This window comes from Pinus tabuliformis, chromosome 3_1, assembly GCF_031772625.1.
Source record: "Pinus tabuliformis cultivar Carrire ecotype Pingquan chromosome 3_1, CPIR1, whole genome shotgun sequence".
NCBI classification, from domain to species: domain Eukaryota; kingdom Viridiplantae; phylum Streptophyta; class Pinopsida; order Pinales; family Pinaceae; genus Pinus; species Pinus tabuliformis.
This window is the reverse complement of record NC_142301.1, coordinates 458,317,983-458,337,878: the sequence shown is the minus strand read 5'-3', so window position 1 is coordinate 458,337,878 and position 19,896 is coordinate 458,317,983. Positions and strand designations below refer to the sequence as shown.

Here is a 19,896-nt window from a genome sequence, read left to right as displayed (position 1 = left end):
TGTGGTCTCTCTCTACACTAATATCCCTATCAACAAGGCCATCGAAGTCATTAGGCACATTACGGATCTTGATACAACTAATTTAGTTGGTATTTGTCTTCTACTTTTTTTGGCATTCGATGGGGAATTCTATGAGAAAAGTTGTGGTGTTTCCATGGGTTCCCCCCTCTCCCATGTGGTAGCTAATCTATTCATGGAGGATTTCGAATCAAAGGCTTTAGCTTCTTCTCGTCCTCTGCCTAAGATGTGGAAGAGGTTGGTTGATGACACTTGTGTCATCCGGTCCCATGCTAAGGAAGAGTTGGAACTATTTTTCCTCCATCTTAACAATCAATCTAGTTCCATAAAGTTCACCATGGAATTTGAAAGTAATGGTAGTCTTCCCTTCCTTGACGTCCTCCTCTAAAGGAATGATGATGGCTCTTTTTCTCATCACGTATTTCGTAAGAAAACTCATACTCAACAATATCTTCATGCTAATTCTCATCATTTCCTAGATCAAAAGCTTGGTGTTCTCAACACCTTAGTGACTATAGATTTAAGAGTTTCTGATGACAACCATCTCATTGAAGAGAAAGCACATTTCCTAAGTATTTTCTTTAATAATGGGTATAGTAAACACCAATGTACTAAGGATTTCCTCGAAGGTCAAAAAGGTCCAAGGGCTAAGAAAGATACCAAGGATCGATTTTCTAGTGTTCATCTTCCTTTTATCCAAGGTTCCACTCACAAGATTGTGAAGATCCTAAGGAAGCATAAGGTGGCTTCAACCTTTAGGCCTTTAAATACCATCCGGAGCTCCCTTAGATCTGTAAAAGACCAAGTGGACCCCAATAATATGAAAGGTGTTTACATTATCCCATGCTCTTGTGGGACTCCCTACATTGGTGAGACTGGTCGTTCGAGTAATCAAAGGATTCGTGAACATGCCGCTGACATCAAGCATGGCAGGACCTGCTCCTCTGCTTTGGCAGAGCATACACATAAATCTAGGCATCACATCTGCATTGAGGAGGCTGAAGTCATTGCTAGGGTTAGTCATTTCCATCATCGTAAATTGAGGGAGGCTCTAGAAATCGAAAAAAGGCCCAACAGTTTGAATAGAGATGATGGCTGGATTATTAGTAGAAGTTGGGTCCCTCTCATGTCCTGCTATTTTTTTAAGTTTCTTTCTTTTTGGGTTTATTTTGTTTATTTATTTACCTGTGTAGATATTGGTGTCCTTTATATAGTATTTGTTGTTGGTTTTTTCTTCATTACAGTTTATATTCATGATCCTTCATGTTTTTTTAAGTATTTTATTCGTTCTTAACTCATTTAAGTATTTTTGTTATTTGTTTAATGGGCCTCAACTTTTTATTTTATTGTTGAATATCTATATATATATATATATATATATATATATATGGAAAATAAATAAAATAAAACAATAATATACACAAGTGTATATATATATATATATATATATATATATATATATATATATATATATATATATATATATATATATATATATATATATATATATGCTTGTGTATATTTTTGTTTTATTTTATTTATTTTCCATTATTTATTTTTATTTGTTATATGATCTTGTCTCGATTAGGGTCTTGACTCATTTTCATAATTTTTGACTTCCCTCCTTGTTTGGAGTTTGACTTTGATTTTTTTTCTTGTTAGTTATATTTTTCGATTATGTCTCATTAATAGAATTTTTTAATAATAATTGTGTTTAATAAGTTAATTTTAAACTTTTTTTTTCAAAAACTAGTCATTTAATATAGTCATTACTTAATACTATTTGTTTTTAAGAAATTAATATCATAATTTTAATATTATTGACTTTGAATTTTATTTATTTATTTGTTTCTTTCTTGTTATATTTTTCGATTATTTCCCATTAATAATTTCTTTTTTAATAATATTTCTTTTTAATAAATTAATATCATAATTTAAATATTATTGACTTTGCCTTTTTTATTCTTGTTAGTTATTTTTTTCGATTATTTCCCATTAATATAATTTTTAATAATATTTGATTTTAATAAATTAATTTAAATATTATGTATAAAAAACTAGATGTTTAATATAGTCATTACTTAATAATATTTGTTAATATCACAATTTAAATATTATTTTTCAAAAATAGTCGTTATCTCAAGTTTTGGTCTCTACATTGCTCTCTATTTAAGTTATTTCCATGGTCTGCCTCTTCATCTGGTCCTCTTCATGAACCACACTGGTTGGCTCGAAACAGGTCAGGCCCCAACAAGCCAACAAATGGTTCCATTACTAGGACTGGGATCTACATAAGGGATGTCTGATGTCGTGTCATTGAAATCCGACCAAGAAGAAAATTGAAAATTGGCTGGACAAAAAATTCATGAGTTCAGAGTGCAGGAAAATTGGAATCTGCGAGTATCAAAGGAATAGTGGTTGGAGCACTACTTATATATGGAAATCCACAAAATGTTCTTTGTGTCCTTCCCCTCTGAGTTGTATGAGTGGATTGCGAAGCTAGTAGATAGTCAGGGAAGGTGTAGGCTCAACAAGCCAATTGTGTGGACTCCAGAATTGGTACACAGACTAGAAGTCTTCGAAGATAATATTGTGCGTGTTGTGGACCATTGGCTCAATCAAGTTATAGGAGGATTTATCACCAAGTTCATGGTAGACATGACAGTTAGTTATAGCAAGGCAGACTGACGCTTCCTCAAAGGATCGTGAGGTAAGTACATTAAATCTTTGAACACTTGGATTAAAATGCTACTATGTGAAGAGCAGGTTATGCGAATAAATTGATGTTTGGGGCAACGCGAAGTGGGAGGATCTATAGAAATGGAAGTAGTGAAGAATTGCAGACTAATCCCTTGGTTTCACCTCTGTGGGAGAGCAAGGATGAGCTTGCGAGAGTTTCTTCAAGGAGCGCGATCAGTCTGATAAGACAACAAATTCCGCGCATACCACCTCCACCTACACCACCACTGGTTTCACCATCTTCACCTTAAACTTTGCCCACACCACCTCCACCACCACCACAGTTTAGTATGGCGAGTGAAATAAAATTGTCGATATTCAGGGGAGTAGGGAACGAAGATCCGAACCAATTTTGATTCATGGTAAAGGTTGTATGGGAAGCACAAGGAGTCGTGGATGACAATATAAAGAAGGAAACACTGGTAAGCGCGTTGCAAGATCATGCATTGACATGGTACATTAAGCATTCTAATGACCATCCAAATGCGGGGATCACATATATCTAGACCACGCTGAATAGGGAATTTAGCAGGCCAAAATCAGAAACATAGTCGATTATCGGGTTTATGGAAATTGCGATGCTTCCAGGAAAGACTCCTTGGGAGCTGAATCAGAGACTAAAGAATATGATTCGCGAAGCCAACATGACTTTGACAGATGGACAACACCGCACATGGTTTGTGGCATCACTAATGCTGCATCTAAGGACCGCACTGTCACAGTAGAAGCTATATATTCAGGCCGAAGCCTTGGAAATAACAATGAGGCTATAAGAGACCACAATGCAAGATCCGAGCCTGGGAGTATAACAGATCCACGCACAACTGCAAAATCTATGTCTGGAAATGCAGAGTTTAAAACATGATAGGACAACTGGCCCAGAGGTACGTGAGGAGGTGTGGTGCATAAAATCCAAATGCTAGGGGCATGACAAGGACCATTGTCCAGTCTTCGCGAACTACTTGGGAGGAGGAGGGTTGATGTCATTAAGACCAGAGGCACAAGCAAGACCGAGTGCGACACCTGCATTATGGTGCGCGATTTTTCAGATAGGCGGGAAGCATGCTACGGATAATTGTCATCTATTACAGAAGTATACGCAAACTTCACAACAATTGTTCTGTAATTTCTATAGGTTGATGGGCCATGATGAGTGCTCCTATAGAAGTTACGAGTTGATGATGGACTAGACTCCTGCCTATAGAGTGCAGATCGAAACACGAGCACTCAATCCAAATACAGGGATGGTGCGCATAGTATTTCATGGGCACGGACGAGGTCGAGGTGGAATGGGACCAAGGAGTTGTTTGTGGACAGTTGAATTGTTACAATTGTGGAGGGCCAGGACATTATGCCCGCGACTGTACAAATCCAACAAGAGCATCATGTTTATATTGTACTCAGTTTGACCATGAGATGGAGGACTACCCCACATTGATAGCAAGGTTGCGCAATAAAGGAATACTCCAGCTGCCAACTCGGAATCTACAAATGATGAGGTCTGAGTTGCACGAGGAGGACCCGAATGTAAACATAGTGCTTCAAAGTGGTATCAAAATTGGAGATGACAAAGGTAAGTAGCCAGAAGAAAGTGCTTGGGTTCGTAAGGATCCTACAAAGGAACCTGAATTTGATTTGGAGCACGTGAAGGAGACATTCATGGAAGCTAAAAAGAGCTTCACGAAGGCCTCCACTTCAAGTAGTAAGGATGAACTAGAGCCAGGTATGGATCCTTGAATGCTCACTACCTTTCTAGAGACATGCATGAAACTGTTGTGTGATAGCAAGGCTGTGAAGGGACTACATGAACTCATCACTAGGTGCACTGGACCAGGAGAACTACACGTAGTCCGAAAGCTTGGGAAGCACATAAAGTGAATGGGAAGAGAGATGAGGTTGACTATGCAAATCGGGGAGTATGAAATGGATCAAGTGATTTTGGATTTAGGATCAGACACGAACATTCTACCAAAGCAAATATGGGATTGCATGTGTAAGCCCGCATTACAATGGTCTCCTATTCAATCAACAATAGTGAATCAGCAAAAGATCCTACCGATGGGAAGATTGCAGGGAATAATGGTAGACATCGAAGGTGCGGGCGCGCTTGTAGATTTCGAAGTGATAGATATTATCGATGACAATAATCCCTATCTTGCGCTATTGGGAATAGATTGGGCTATTCATATGAATGGAGTAATAAATCTAATGAAGCGCAAAATGATATTTGAGAACAAGTCACTGTGCGTAGTGGTATCTTTAGATGCTGCGGAAGGAGCACACTACACAGAACCGGTGTGCGACGATGATGGTGATAATGATCTTGACTGTATCTACAAGATAACTACATGAGAGCAGGATTGAGTGAATCCAACAGCAGATGGTAGGATTTCGTGGGAGTGTGATAGCTCCTGCACTTTGGATTCAGATGAAGAAGTAGAACGATGGCAGAGCTAGTTACACGAGGTAACCATGCTCAATTGCAACATGATGATAAGGTCACTATGCTGTGTAGCAACATAGGCAAGGGATCTGCCTATGTATGACGGGTTGACATCGGTGGATGAATTCCTGGATAAATTTGAAAGTGAAGTACCAGAACAACAACGATTTGATGCTCTGAAATGTGCGTTGTGTGCTACGCCTGCAAGATGGTGGGGTACACATCAAAGAAGTTTTAAGGATTGGCGCGACTGTAGAAGGATGATGCACCTATGATTTGGAAAACCCTAGCTATGGATGAAAGCCGGTTATGATGGGCGAAATAGCTTACATGCCCACCTTTCTAGATGGATACAGATGTGTGGTACACAGCCTGCACAAATGCACGCTGCTCTCACGATAGAAAGTAGGAACAACACACAGAAGCAGGAAAGTCGAAGCGCACCAAAGATTATCCACGAAAAAGCCTTTGACAAAGTGTATGAAGTACTGAACAGGGTCCACCATGAGAAGCACACTGACTGGGACCGACGCGTACCAACAGTTCAATGGGTCTATAAGGCTATGTCCAAAACTCTGACCACGAAACATATTTCGAAGCAGAAGTATAAAGCAGGTGTTGTAATTTCTGAGGAGCATGAAAGCCAAATCTACACATAATAACACCCATAGATACAATGATTCACATAGACCTGAACGAAGAAATCACACATCTACGCGAAGAAAAACATGTAAGACTTTAGGAATAAATTCGACAAGGAAACTTTAGGCTTCGCAAACTTGAAAAACGTTGGGTACGGCTAAGGTAGAAAAGCGCTTTAATGGACACAGAGATCAAGAAGATGGAAAATGAAATAAAGGAAGCATTTCTTGTCGATAAACCAAGGATGGAAAGGTAAGGTGCATACAATCATACTGACAAATTGGAGGACTATCACCAAGAATTGGTTAGTCTATTTCTATTGTTGGCACTGCATATTGCCAAATATAGTAACTAGGGTAGCGCATTGCAAATAATAGAGCATGTGGTACCGATCACCACAATGGCAGATAAGGATTTTTTGAGAACCACGCTAGAGGATGGGATGGAGCCCCGCACAAGTGGTGTGACCACATGACTAGCCATAGGAAGGATAGTCTTAGCACTCCAAGAATTTGAAAGGGAGCGTGGGACTAGAAAATATTATGCTTGGAAGCTGCGCGGTCTGAGAGGTGCGTGCATGAATAGCTTGTCACAAGGTTCGCGCCCACGCATGGAGGGATGTGCTACTGCGCGGGTGGGCTGGGAAGTGACCATTGGTGTCATTGTTCATGATGGGATGTCTGATTTGAGTCAAAATGGACTGGGCGGCGGGCATTTAAGACAAGAATTATGGGCAAGATTTCAGAAAATCTACCGCCAAGAAAACAGTAATGGCCCGAAATTGGGGGGAATGGTCGAACTCAAATTCAAAAGGTGCTATAAAACTATAAGGGCTAGCCAACAGACAACACTTGGTCAATTAGGAGTTGAGCGGTTGAACAAAGCACAAAGTGTTGAGAGCTGAGCGAGAATAGAGCCTTTAAGTTCACAAAAGATCACATACAGTGCAGAAATAATGATAACCACTAAGGATGGGTTGGGAATTGAGGAAGGCACCACCGGCGAGGCTGCGCAGACCCCAGTAGTGGAGGATATTCCAGAAGGCACCGGAGTGGTACCAGAAATCCCCAAATCACTATGAACACCAAGGCCAAAGAAAGATAAGCAGGCAATGGGACCAGTACGCATGTCCCCGAGGAATCCGCGGAACAGTAAGTTATCAATGGAAGAAAATGCAAGGCAGTCACCATTGAAACAGATGAAGAGGAAGAGGACTTGCAGGCTTTGATTGTTGTAGTAGAGGAAGAAGAATACATGGAGGAAGATGTCCAACCAATGCACCCTTCAGTGAAATTTCCCGAGTATGTCCCTCTACGGAAAGGGAAAGCCAAAGTACCAAATGATCTGGATGCAATGAAGAGTGCACTCCAGATGCCGCTCATCCCTGATGGAATTACCTTTGAGGGTCTGCCTCTAGGACGCATGCCCAACATGAAATTTGAAGACTCGGACCTCGCGGATAGTGAAAAGTTCCCACACTTACAAACGACGAACCTGATGAAACAAAATATGGAGGGGCAGGTGATCACATTAGAGCCGCGAAAATGGCTGCGTGGTGTGGAAAAGGTTGGGTTGTTGCATATTTTATGGATACCACATTTCCACCGTGCGCCCATCACAATTTTCATCATCAGGCAACTACTTTGCCTGGTGCATGATGGGTACCTATGGCTGGACGAGCCTATTCCCATCACGACCAACCTCATCCACCGAATTTCTCAGCTTCCCTGTAAAGGAAAGGATCCCGCAACAATAGCTGGGAAAGGCAGTAATTTGGCACTCGGAAAAGTAATGAAGGCCAAGTATAAATTGGAAAACAAAAAGAGGGGTTACGCTATCACCAGTATCAAGGATAAGTGGGTGCGCGTAGCAACTCAAATCCTGTCTGGTAAAGTAATGAGAAAATGCCACGCCGATGAGGTACTAGCGCCGGTGGTCGTGTTGGCCGAGTAGTGCGCAGAGGGGGTCCAATTCAATTGGGCCAAGTTCCTTTGCGATGAGTTTTTGATAAATTGTCGTGAAGCCCAGGCGCAGGGTAAGACCTTCCACTATGCGTGGTTGCTCTTATCCATCTTGCTGGTAGCAGGAGAACTACGAGAGGATAGTCAATTGCCGAACATTGACTGAGACTTACGAGAGTCCGCGAAGTACGCTTTGCTCTAGACCACCAAGGACATGAAACGAATTCGCAGCACAAATTTTTTTTGGGTTCTCATGGAGGTGAGTATCCGAATGTGGATCAACAGGAGGCCGCGCCTATCCCCCACGACGAATAAAAGTTTGCAGAGTTTTGTAGACTTCAAGGCTGATATGCACAACTTATACATCAGGGCGCAAAATGATTCGACACAGTAATGGACAAAGCTACCATTTGTAGCCACTGATGATGCGATCTTTGTAATGTTGGAAACATGGCCTCTAGAATGGTGCGTGTTGGATTTGGTGGAGTTGGAGAAGACATTAGTGTAGAAAAGGAAGGTTGATTCCAAGTTGCGCATCACACAATTGACTGAGAAAAGGCGGCAGGAAACAACAGCGAAGGAAAAGGCAGTGCGTGGAGTGACACAAAAATCCGTCAAGCAGAAGCAGTAATAACACAGGCAGCAGAGGCAGCAAAAGCATAGTGAGATGAGGGCCAAGCAATGTCCTCAAGGTAGGAGGCAGAGGAAATAGAAATAGTGGGAGGGAGAGCAGACCCAGGAACCCTACCCACACAGCTTAAACAGTTGCACATCGCAGAGAGATCGGGTCCAAGGAAGAAGGTCAAGGCCTCGAACCTCGCCATTGACCTAATCACCCTAACTAAAGATGATCTCCACGACATCGACAAAATTATTCGTGATGTCATAGGTGAAGCACTCCAAGAGTTTATGAAGGAGCACCAGAGTGTGTTGGGGGCCCTCAGGGCGCAGCTGCAGGAGTTATAGGTGCAACCCCCGCAGGAAGGAACCTTGCCTACCCATATCACAGTACGCACGTCAGCAGCAGAATAGATACTCTGCGCAAATATGGCCAATAGGATAACCTTGCCAGAGGGAGAACTAGTCTCAGAGAGAACAATGGATCGGGTGATGCTTAATAAAATGAAAGGCATTGGCCTTAGCTTGATTTCCCTTCCCTGCGACACACATTATCAGTTGTAGGATGGAATAACAACAGAACTCCATGCCAAAGAGAGCCTCGCAGTCTAGGTTCTGAGTGAGCAGAAGATTAATATAGAAAAACTTAGCTTGTAGTGCAACGAGTTGGTGTCGTAGAACCGACAATTGGTACAGACAGTTGATGATGCTTACCGATGCATCCTAGAGTTGTCCATTGTAGCGGACCTACCAACAGAAGTACGGATCCACTATTTGGCAAATGGAGTCCATAACACGCATGAGGAAATAACAAGAGTGCAGGTGGAGCTAAATCTCTAGATTGCTAAGTTGCGGTTGAAGAAGCAGCCTTCCACCCCCCTAGAAATTAGAGAACAGCGCATCGGCACTATTATAGCAGGGTTGGAAGATATTGGAGGTGAAGTGCACAACTGTCCAAATATGTTGGAACAAGCACTGGAGGTCCTCACGACTTTACAGAAGGTCTTCACGACTTTGTAGCGACTGGAGACAGAGGCATGCGAACTTCAGTAGTAGTATGACAACATCAGAGGGATTGCGCAGACAATAGTCCTCAGCGGCTTGCAAGGATCTAGCAAGCCAAGGTGTTAAAAGAGTAGGTGGATGTGGCCCGCCATAATGAAGTTGTTCTCAAAGCATGCATCTAGCCATGGATCGATGAAGCCTTCACAATCATAGAAGATATTGTAGGAAAGCTCGCGTAGACTCTGGGGATGCATGCACGAATGTAGTGCAGCACGGCAGAAACAGAGGTCTCAGAAGAACGAATGAAGCAGGTACAACAAGCAGCAACTCAGTGTGTTGTCGACATTCAGACCATTCGGGACCAGTTGGATGGACTCCGTGCCAAGATTGTTGCGCTGACAGAGTGACTTGAGGGTAAGTCATGATGTTTGTGTTGGGGGCCTGTTGGGCATGGAATCCCCCCACAACATGTTTTGGGGCTCAAAGCCCAAGTTTTGAGTATTATTGTTGAAATGACTCCGCGAATTACAGTTGTGGAGTGCAAAGTGTATGTTAGAGTCATAGGGTTTTCCCCCCTAAGTTTTAAATGTAGTGTCGGCCTACCCATCATCCATGGACCATGGAATTGTATAAATAGAGTGAGGTAGATAAAAGGAACAAGATAGAATGTAATGGATAGAATACGATAGCAAAGCATAGAGCAAGAATGTAATCGTCTTGGGTCATAGTAGTAGGAAGAGGCTCTGCAAATTAGTGCACAGAGGCCTAGTAGAGTTTGCAGCGGAGTGCGCGGACCCTTGTAGCTGAGTGCATTGGGTGGAGTCAAGTCTGTAACCAAGGAAGAAGAATAATAAAGAGAAGTTTGATTCCAAATCTTGTGTATCTATTTTGATTTATTATATGGTTGATATCTTTTACGATTATACTGTTTTATTTATTGCACGCACTCGTATGAAGGAACATTGTTAAGTATAACTAAAGACATGTAGATAAGCTAAGTGATCAACTAATATCAGGTTAATAGCAATGGATTGGGTAACAATGCAGATTGAACCCCAAGTAGGGCTTCGCAAAGGCAACATCACAGGCTTCGAGGTATTGATAGGTGTGCGTAGCAACGTGCACGCAAGGTCAAACTGTAGACCACCGAAAATCATCATACATCTCTAGGGTGTAGAAACCTACTTCTAACACCCTCCTATACTACTTTGGGTGAGACCTCAGTCCATGCTCCATGAAATGTTGCCAAAAGGGCCATTACTACCAAGTTTTGTTTGGCTAAATCACCTCCGAACCTGAGTCAGGCCCCAACAAGCCATCAAGTAGCCACTTTGGAGGTGCCACTCATTTTAAGGTATAAGTTAACTTTGATATTCGCATATTTGAGGGATATATAGATGTAGATGCCATAGATAAATGATTGAATTTGTTGGAAGGATATTTTTTAGTTCATGACTTTTCTAATTAGGAAGAGATTACTTTTTCACTTCTCAAATTCACCCCACAGGTCAAGTACTGGTAGGAAACCTACTATGAACAAAAGGATGAGAGGGAATCCTCACTGTTTTTAGCCACACTTGGATTCTTTTCAAGACACCATAAAGGAACAATATTACCCTATCTGGAGCTATGAAGATAAATACATAAAGTGGACCACGCTACGATAGGGAAGGGACCAAGATGTGCTAGAGTTCTCAAATTTTTTCCACACCCTCCGCACAAACTTAGGTATCAAGGACTCTACGTGGCATTTGGTACTCAAGTACTATGATTTTCTAAACAAGTACATGTAGGAAGAGATGTATTTCTTATACATCTACTCACTTGACATGTTATACTTACACATTGTCAAGACTGGGCATAAGTTTAAACAAAATAAGTGAGAATTTGGATCTGCAAAATTCGAAGCAAGGAATAGGCACCCCCAAACCACAGAGCAAAGGTCAAAGCCAACCCAAGGTGACCTAGGACAACCTGCTGAAGCTGCTAGCAAAGAGCAACACCTCAAAGTCAAAGAAGGACATAGGAAAATGGTGTGAGTTCCATAAGTGCTCCACTCACAACACAAGTGAGTGTCAGGCCAAGCAAACGCTAGTGGTTAAGCTGAAGGCTTCTGATTCAGATGCATGCTTCAACTCTGAGTTAGAACTTGAGCCTAGTGCCATAGTGGACACCACCAAGATATAGAAGAATGAGCCTGAAGATCCATTGGAGGGGGAACACCTCTTCCACTCACAGATGTGGGTAAATGGTTCTCTGTTATAGTTCATTGTAGGGAAGGTATCATTGTCCATGGGGAGATCTTGTTCGTTAGCCAAAAATGCTACCTTCTCTACAACAACAAGCCCTTCATGTATGAGGTACTGTGTGATGCTACTCCTCTTAAATTCTGTGATGTATTATTAGGAAAACCGTACCTGTGGAAGTGACATGTTGTATATGAGTCTAGACCTCGCTCTATGATTATTTCTTTAGGAAATAAGTTGTACACGATACTAGAGGTAGCCTTGCATACCGCCATCTCTTTCATCACTACAAAGAAATGTAGTAAGATCATTTCCCAGACTAGGAAATTTTCTTTCGTTATGATTTTCCCTCAACGAAAGAAGAAGTTTGTGACCATGATTTCCAGATAGGGCTCCTCCACACAACAACAATAGATGGAAAAGGTCATGGAGGAGTACAAGGACAATTTTACCTCACCTACAGGGGTACTTCTTCACTGTCAGGTCAAGCACTCCATTGATCTGACCCTGATCGTGCCACTACACAATGGACTGATCTATCGACACTCTGTTCTAGAGAATGATGAGATCAAGAGATATATTTAGGAGTTGTTGTAGAAAGGGAACATCCAGCCAAGCTCATGACCATGTGGGAGCCTGACCGTATTTGTACATAAGAAGGATGGGGCCTGGAGACTCTGTATTGACTGTCGGGCACTAAACAAGATCACTATCTGGAACAGGTACCCAATCCCACGGATTGATGACATTATGGATGAGCTCAAGGTGGCCAAATATTTTAGCAAGATTGACTTGAAGGTTGGTTATCACTAGGTGCCTATCGAACCCTCTAATGTGTGGAAGACTGCCTTCAAATCAAAGGAGGGCCTTTTCGAATGGTTGGTCATGCCTTTTGAGTTGACGAATGCCCCTGCAACCTTCATGAGATTGTTGTACGACATCTTGTGAGCCTGCACCAATTCATTTGTGGTGGTGTATTTAGATGACATATTGATCTTCAACTAGAGTTGGGAAGAGAACCTCCACCATATTCGACAGGTCCTTCAAACCCTGTGACAACACAAGTTGTGTGTAAATTTGGAAAAATGCACTTTCAGCATGGCCCAGGTTCAATATTTCCGGTACACCATTAATGAGCAAGGTTTGCATGTGGACACAACGAAGATACAAGTCATTTGGGGTTGGCCAAGCCCAACCTCTCTAACAAAGCTCCATAGCTTTATGGATCTTTCCAATTTCCATCGCATGTTTGTGTTGGGTTTCTCTCATATCACTTGGCCTTTAAGTCAAGTCACTAAGGGCAGATCAAAAGAAATTTTTTTTGGTCTGAGACCCAAGAGAAGGCATTTTTCGAGTTGAAGAATCACCTCTAGTCCACACCAATGCTCACATTACCAGACCTGCAACAACCATTTGAGATTGAGATGCCTCCAACTATGCTATTGGTGAAGTTCCTACTCAGCGAGGGCATCCAGTGGTTTACCACAATGAGACACATTCAAACAAAGTTTGAAAGTATCCCACTTACAAAAAAGAAATTTATTCCATTATGCAGGCTTGTCATCAATGTAAGCATTACATTATGGGGAATGAAATGGTTATCCACATAGACCATCGACCCCTGCAATTCATATAGACACAAGGGAAGTTGCAGAACGATCACCATCATGAATGGTCAACCTACCTATAATAGTTCCATTTGAACATTAATTACAAGAAGCGAAAAACCATTAATGTTGCAGACTACCTCAGCCGACCACCATTCATGGTGCTGATCACTGTGCTCGACTCCTATGGGCACCACACTCTGGGGTGGCCGCATCCTTACCATATAGATCAAGAATTTGGCAGCATATACTAGACACTCTTGGAAGGGAAGCAAGTTCCAAAGTTTCACCTTAAGGATGCACTATTATGCCACCTGGGGCACATCTGTCTTCCTTCATGAGAGCATGCCAAGATGATTTGGGAGGTGCATTACAGGTGGGTCACTGGACATTTCAATGTAGAGAAAATGATGGTCGTACTGTAGAAGTATTTTTATTGGCTGAAACTTCCTCAGCATGTTGGGAAGTACATTAGATCCTACACGGCCTGCGACATTGCCAAACCAACCATCAAGAATCATGACCTATATACTCCTCTACCTACTCGTAGTTGACCTTGGAAATCTATCTCCATGGATTACACATCGAGCCTTCCTTCTACTAAGTATGACACCGACTTTGTTTTCATAGTCATTGATAGATTCTCTAGGATGACCATCATGTCGGTTTGCAAGAAGAGTATCACAGTAGAAGCCACTGCTAAGCTCTTCTTTGAGCGAGTGTGGATACACTTTGGGATCCCATAATCCATTATCTCATATGGATACAGTAGATTCCTAAGTGCATTTTGGTCAAGTCTCTGGTCGATGCTGGATACCAAACTTACTAAGTTCATGACGTTCCAACCCCAAACTGATGGCCAAACAAAGGTCATTAGCAATATGGTCGTACACATTATGCACATGTACAAATCGAAACATCCACGCACATGGGATGAAAGCCTCCACTATGTCTACCATAGCTATAACATAGCTCTCCATGCTCAATGGGCCATAGCCCCTTTCAAGTAGGGCTGTGACTTCAGCCATTATGTCCCATTGATGTGGCCATACCATTTACAGATACTCAAGCAGTTTCGGCTCATGTCCAGCTCGAAGCCAACAGGGCTAATGACTTCATTGAGCACATTCAACACATCCGCCAGGAGATCCATCATATATTGGAGAGAGCTAATGCTAAGAACAAGTAGTACCAAGATCAACATCGAGTGTCGCACAAGTTCCAAGTGGACGACAAAGTTTAGTTACATTTCTAGAAAGAGCACTTAGATGGACCCCAACGCAAGCTTCGCCCGGTCTGATATAGGCCATACATCATCACCAAGGGTGTAGGTGACAATTCCTTTGAGCTCAACATCCCACCACTCCTTGGTTTTCATCTAGTGTTTAATGTAGACCGCATTTGGCCATACTTTCCACCATTGCTGGACAAATCCGACATTGCATAAAAACTTACACGAACAAAGCTCAACCCAAACTGCACATAATAGGCCAGACTGGATTAGATCATGGATGCACAGATCAAGAACAATGGTTCACCAGGGACCATGTTCAATAGAAATTTCCTCACCTCATGGATTCTTTGCATGCAATGGGGACCATTTCTTCCTAAGGGGGGAGGATTGATCTGGGTGGATATTGGTGGCGATCCGCCTATTCCACCTAGACTTCTAGTTGGCTTCATATGTTTCCTTATTTGTTTTAGCATTTACTATTTTTAGCAATTTTTTAGGTCCTAAACTTTCGGAGCAGTTTTGACCCCCTAAATGGTGTTTGTTTAGGTAAGCAGCAAGCCCATAGACATAGATAGGGGCCTGCCATAAATCATATATTGCTTGAATATAACTTTCCTACAAGGTATTGTATGCACCAAATAGAGATAATATGACCAATTTACGACCTTGAGAAGTTGGATGCCCAACTAATCCCAACAGGTCCCACAAACTCTTGGCATTACATCTCCCGGTGTTAGGGTTTCCCCTTGTTGTTCGATAATAAATAGGACCTTTAGCCTCATTGTAACACAATTCAGAGGCATGTAGCTACCACATCTCCTCTCAATGATAAGCTACCATCAGTCGAGATAGTTTATTTCCTTTTTGTTTGTAAGCATATTTCAGTATTATGATATTAATGAAATGAAGTGTTATTTCTACTGCATCTTTGTATCTATTGTTATATCTGTAATTTGTTGAGTTCCTATTTAAGTTCATATCACCTTATGTGTGGAACCAATACCACCCTAAATCACTTGAGCTTTCAGTGAGAAGATAACATTTACAAAGAAAAATGGTAATAGTTTGCGGATGGAGCAACAACTACTCTACGTGGTTAATAACCCAATGTGGCTGCCATATTGGAAAACATCATTTTCTTTAATTTAGTAAGCTTCCAAATTTAAAATCACTATATAGAGAATCACACAACAATTTATTATGTGTCAAGTACAATACCATCACCTATGAAATATATCTTCCTACATTAAATGTTTGACAAGGCTTATTTCCGCATCAATGTAACTTCATCTGTACCTCTTGTGGTGTGTCACTTACAATATCATATCATTTATTTGAAGGTTATTAAATTTCTCATAAATCAACTTTGATACCCTTGGGACATGTGTCGAGGGTCAAAACATTGTAGAACCATGTATATTTAACATATAGTGCCATTCATATGACAAGTTTGAAGTTTGAGTGTAATATCAATTGACATAAAATGTTAATAGGTTAACCCCCAAACTGTTTTTCCCAATTATACTTTGCAACTCATCAAAGATTATAGGTGAGTGCATCAAATTCATACATGCAATGGATCTACCAAAACTTTCATCATTTTTTTTTATCTTATGTCTTTCACCATCAACTTCTAGCTTTTACTCGAACAAGAGACTTATAAGGGGTGGATATAATCCCTACACAAATACCCTCTTTTCATATTCTTGATTGTGAAAAACGCCTTAATTTGATAGATTTCCATAATCATGAGCGCTTTTGATAAAATCAATCATGAACGAATATATAATAAACACAATGGTACATAAACAATTATAACAACCATTGAACCTTAAAATGTGGCAAAATCAGATATTCACCTCCTTATTACCACAAGGGAGAGTGGACCCTAGCTTCAATTTTGTATGAATTTCTTTTTAAAATTTTCTATAATTTGTTTTGAGGAGGAGAGTTTATAAAACATCACAATAATTTTTTCTTTTTTGCGCAAGTGTGTCAACATTAAGCATATCTACAAATTATTGAAGATATTAGTACATTAGTAGTGTAATTGAATAAAATATATAAAAGGAATTTTAATTAGTATTTTATTTTTAATTAATAACATATGGATACGAACATATCATAAATGGATAATGTCACCTAAAGTGAGATGTGCATATGATGTTTAGGCTATTTAAAGGGTTATGTCCATTTTGCTTTTTTTCTCTTTCAAATGCATTGTGATGGGTAGAAGAAACTATTTTCTTAGCGAATGAAGAGACACACAATATTAATATCAGCACGATACAATGAATTTGGGGTAGTTGATGATTAAATTTCATAATACACTTATGTAACATAACCTTACATTCATAGAACTTCTAGAATGCATGTGAAATTCGTGTATGTATAAATTAATTCTTCATAGAATGGACCATAAAAAATGTTGTGCACGTAGACATTTTTTTTTTATGTTTTTCCACTATTTAGGAGAATCGTGATTTATGGGATGTCTACTTTTAACTAGTGCGACCATTCAAAATGTGTTAAGTTATGGTATGTTCTATGCTTATAGCAGTTTACTTATTTTTCTTATTATATTCCAACGATTAGCAATCACATGTACCTAAAGTAAAGTGCAGATAGAACATTAAATGATTGACAGAAAACAAGCCAAGACAAGAGACACAAGATGTGGCGGCTAGCCAAGGACAAACCCCACAATGTGTGGGGGAACCCTTTCATCAAATCTTCTTTTATCTTCAATAATTCAGCAGAGAGAAATAGTACAATAAATCTGATTCATATCAGCAGTAGCAAACCCTAGATCAGCAGCATCAGCATTAGCGGCTTCATTATCAAACTAGGGCAGACCATATCTCACAAACCGACTGTCGGATTGAATTCATTCCACCACCAAAAGTTTCGGCTTCCAGAGGAGGTTCAGATGAACCTACAACGCAGTTCAGATGAGGAGATCTTCTAGGCCACACAAGTCAATCTTTACTTCTGCAGTTGCAGCTTCAGTTTTGGTAGTTTCTGGCTTCAAACTAGGGCAGTTGATATCTTGCAAACCATTCATCGGATTGACTTCATTCCACCACCAAAAGTTGCGGCTTTCAGAGGAGGTTCAGATGAACCTACAACGTAATTCCAAAGAGGAGATCTTCTAGGCCACGCAAGTTAATCTTTACTTCTGCTTCCTGCTCATCCAGGATATCGAAGCAGATCCGAAGGTGAAACAGTACCCGGAAGTGCTCTTACGGTCCACCACATTGCCTGCCTAATCAACATCAGTATATCCAAGTAGTCTCACATCTCCGGCAGTGTATCTTAATCCATGAGATATTGTGTCCTGAAGACATCTCAGAAGAATCCTGGCATCAATCCAGTGAGGCTCAACCAAATATGAGCTCACAATGCTAATTGTAAAACATATGTTCAGATGGAGGTTCACCAAGAACATCAATGCGAATGAGTTTTTTGAAACTCAGAGGCATTTCCCAAGTCTGGTCCGACACCACTACCGTATAACTTCTAAAAGTCAAGATCCTCTAGGTAGTCACAGGCTTGTAGTCCATCATACCGAATCTTTCCAATATCTTTACCACATATTTTCCTTGAGATAGGAAAATTTCCCTTGGCTTCTGCCATACTTCAAGTCCTTGGTCCGTCATTTCAAATTCAAAAGCCATCTCCCTCTGACATTTGTGAATGAGAGGGTTTGCACCTGTTAGAAAGAGGTCATCCACATACAACACCAGTATGAGAGGCTTGTCATCTTCAACCTTAAAGTAAAGGTTAGGATAAGCTTCACTCCTAGTGAATCCCAGCTTCATCAAGTAGCTATCGATCCTCTCATACCATGCTCGGGGTGCTTGCTTCAGCCCATAGAAAGCCTTCTTCAACCTGCATACATGAGATTTTCAATCATAAATCTCAAATCCTTCAGGTTGCTCCACATAGACCTCTTCTTTGATAGAACCATGCAAGAACGCGGTCTTAACATCCATCTAATGTAGGTTCCATCCTTGTGAAGCCACAAGGGCTATGATCAAGCGGATGGTTGTATATCTAGCAACAGGTGCAAATATCATAGTCTATACCTCCCTTCTGAGATAAACCACGAGCAACAAAATGAACCTTATACTTTTCCATACTTCCATTTGCTGCATGCCTATCTTGTAAAGCCATTTTGAAGTAACAATTGTCTTGTCCAGGGTCTGGGAACTACTTCCCAGACGTCATTCTCCACAATAGACTCATATTCTATGGTCATAGCATCCTTCCATAGTTAATGCTTGATGACATCTGAGAATTATGAAGGTTCATTTTGTATGATCGTGCTCATGATGGTCAGGTATTCCTGATACCTGTTAAGTTTCTTACTTTGATGGAAGGTTCCTCAGGGTGCAGCATGTCCTTCAGCATCATCAATTATCCCCCTAAGCCATGAAGGCCTCTTCCTGGAGGAGGAAGGCTCATGTGGATGAGGATCAGTTGGATCCATGGGTTCTTCTACATTAGGCATTGATTCATCATCCTTTTCTTTCGGTTCCCTGGTGTCGGCTTCTTGAAAGCTACTCAAAGTCAGCAGATTGTCTACCTTGTTGAGAGCCATATCTTTGTCAAAGGTGACATCATGAGTAATCACGACTTCCCTTTGACCGGTGGTGAACATTTCTTCAGGAGTTCAGGAACCCAATGCTTGATGAGGGCATCGATTTTGTACATATACGGCGGTGATTGTAGTTTCAGCCCATAGAAACTTTGGAAGTCTTTTATCATGTAGCATGGCCCCGACAACTTCCATCATCGTGTGGTTCTTCCTTCCCACCACACCATTCTGCTCAGGAGTATGTGGTGTAGTAGTCTCCCTCTTAATGCCAACCTCAGGTATGCCTGAGTAAACCAATTCTAATATATCGGAGGTCTTGCTTTGGCTTGAGGGGAATGGTCCCCTTTTGAGCTTTCCTTTGGCACATCCTGGACATACAACTTCTTTCTCTACTTGGAATTCGGGCATCCTTGTTACCATCTATCTTACATCGGGTAGAGCTTTGTAATGAAAGTGGCCAAACCTCTGATGCCAAAGTTCAGACTAAAGAGTTGTGTCACAAGACATGACACCTAGCGGACTTCCATCGACCTGATATAATGAATCAACACTAAACCCAAGTGTAAAGGCATCTTTAACATTATTTTTCCATATACATACCTTGCCATTGCTGAAGATTACCTTGTAGCCTCTGTCTTCCATTGCCAAGATGGACACTAGGTTCCTTTTGAGGTCAGGTGCATTTAATACATCCTAGAATTTCTAACCTTCTTGAATGCTTGTCCTCTTCCTTGATTCCCAGCTCTCCTCTTACCTTTGTTGTTGAATTTGTCATTCCTTTGA

General features: G+C 41.0%; 1 pseudogene; it reads left to right on the top strand.

The window, feature by feature from the left end:
• Positions 1-7,096: 7,096 nt before the first annotated feature.
• LOC149187722 (uncharacterized) overlaps positions 7,097-19,896 on the top strand; it is a 28,315-nt pseudogene continuing 15,515 nt past the window's right edge.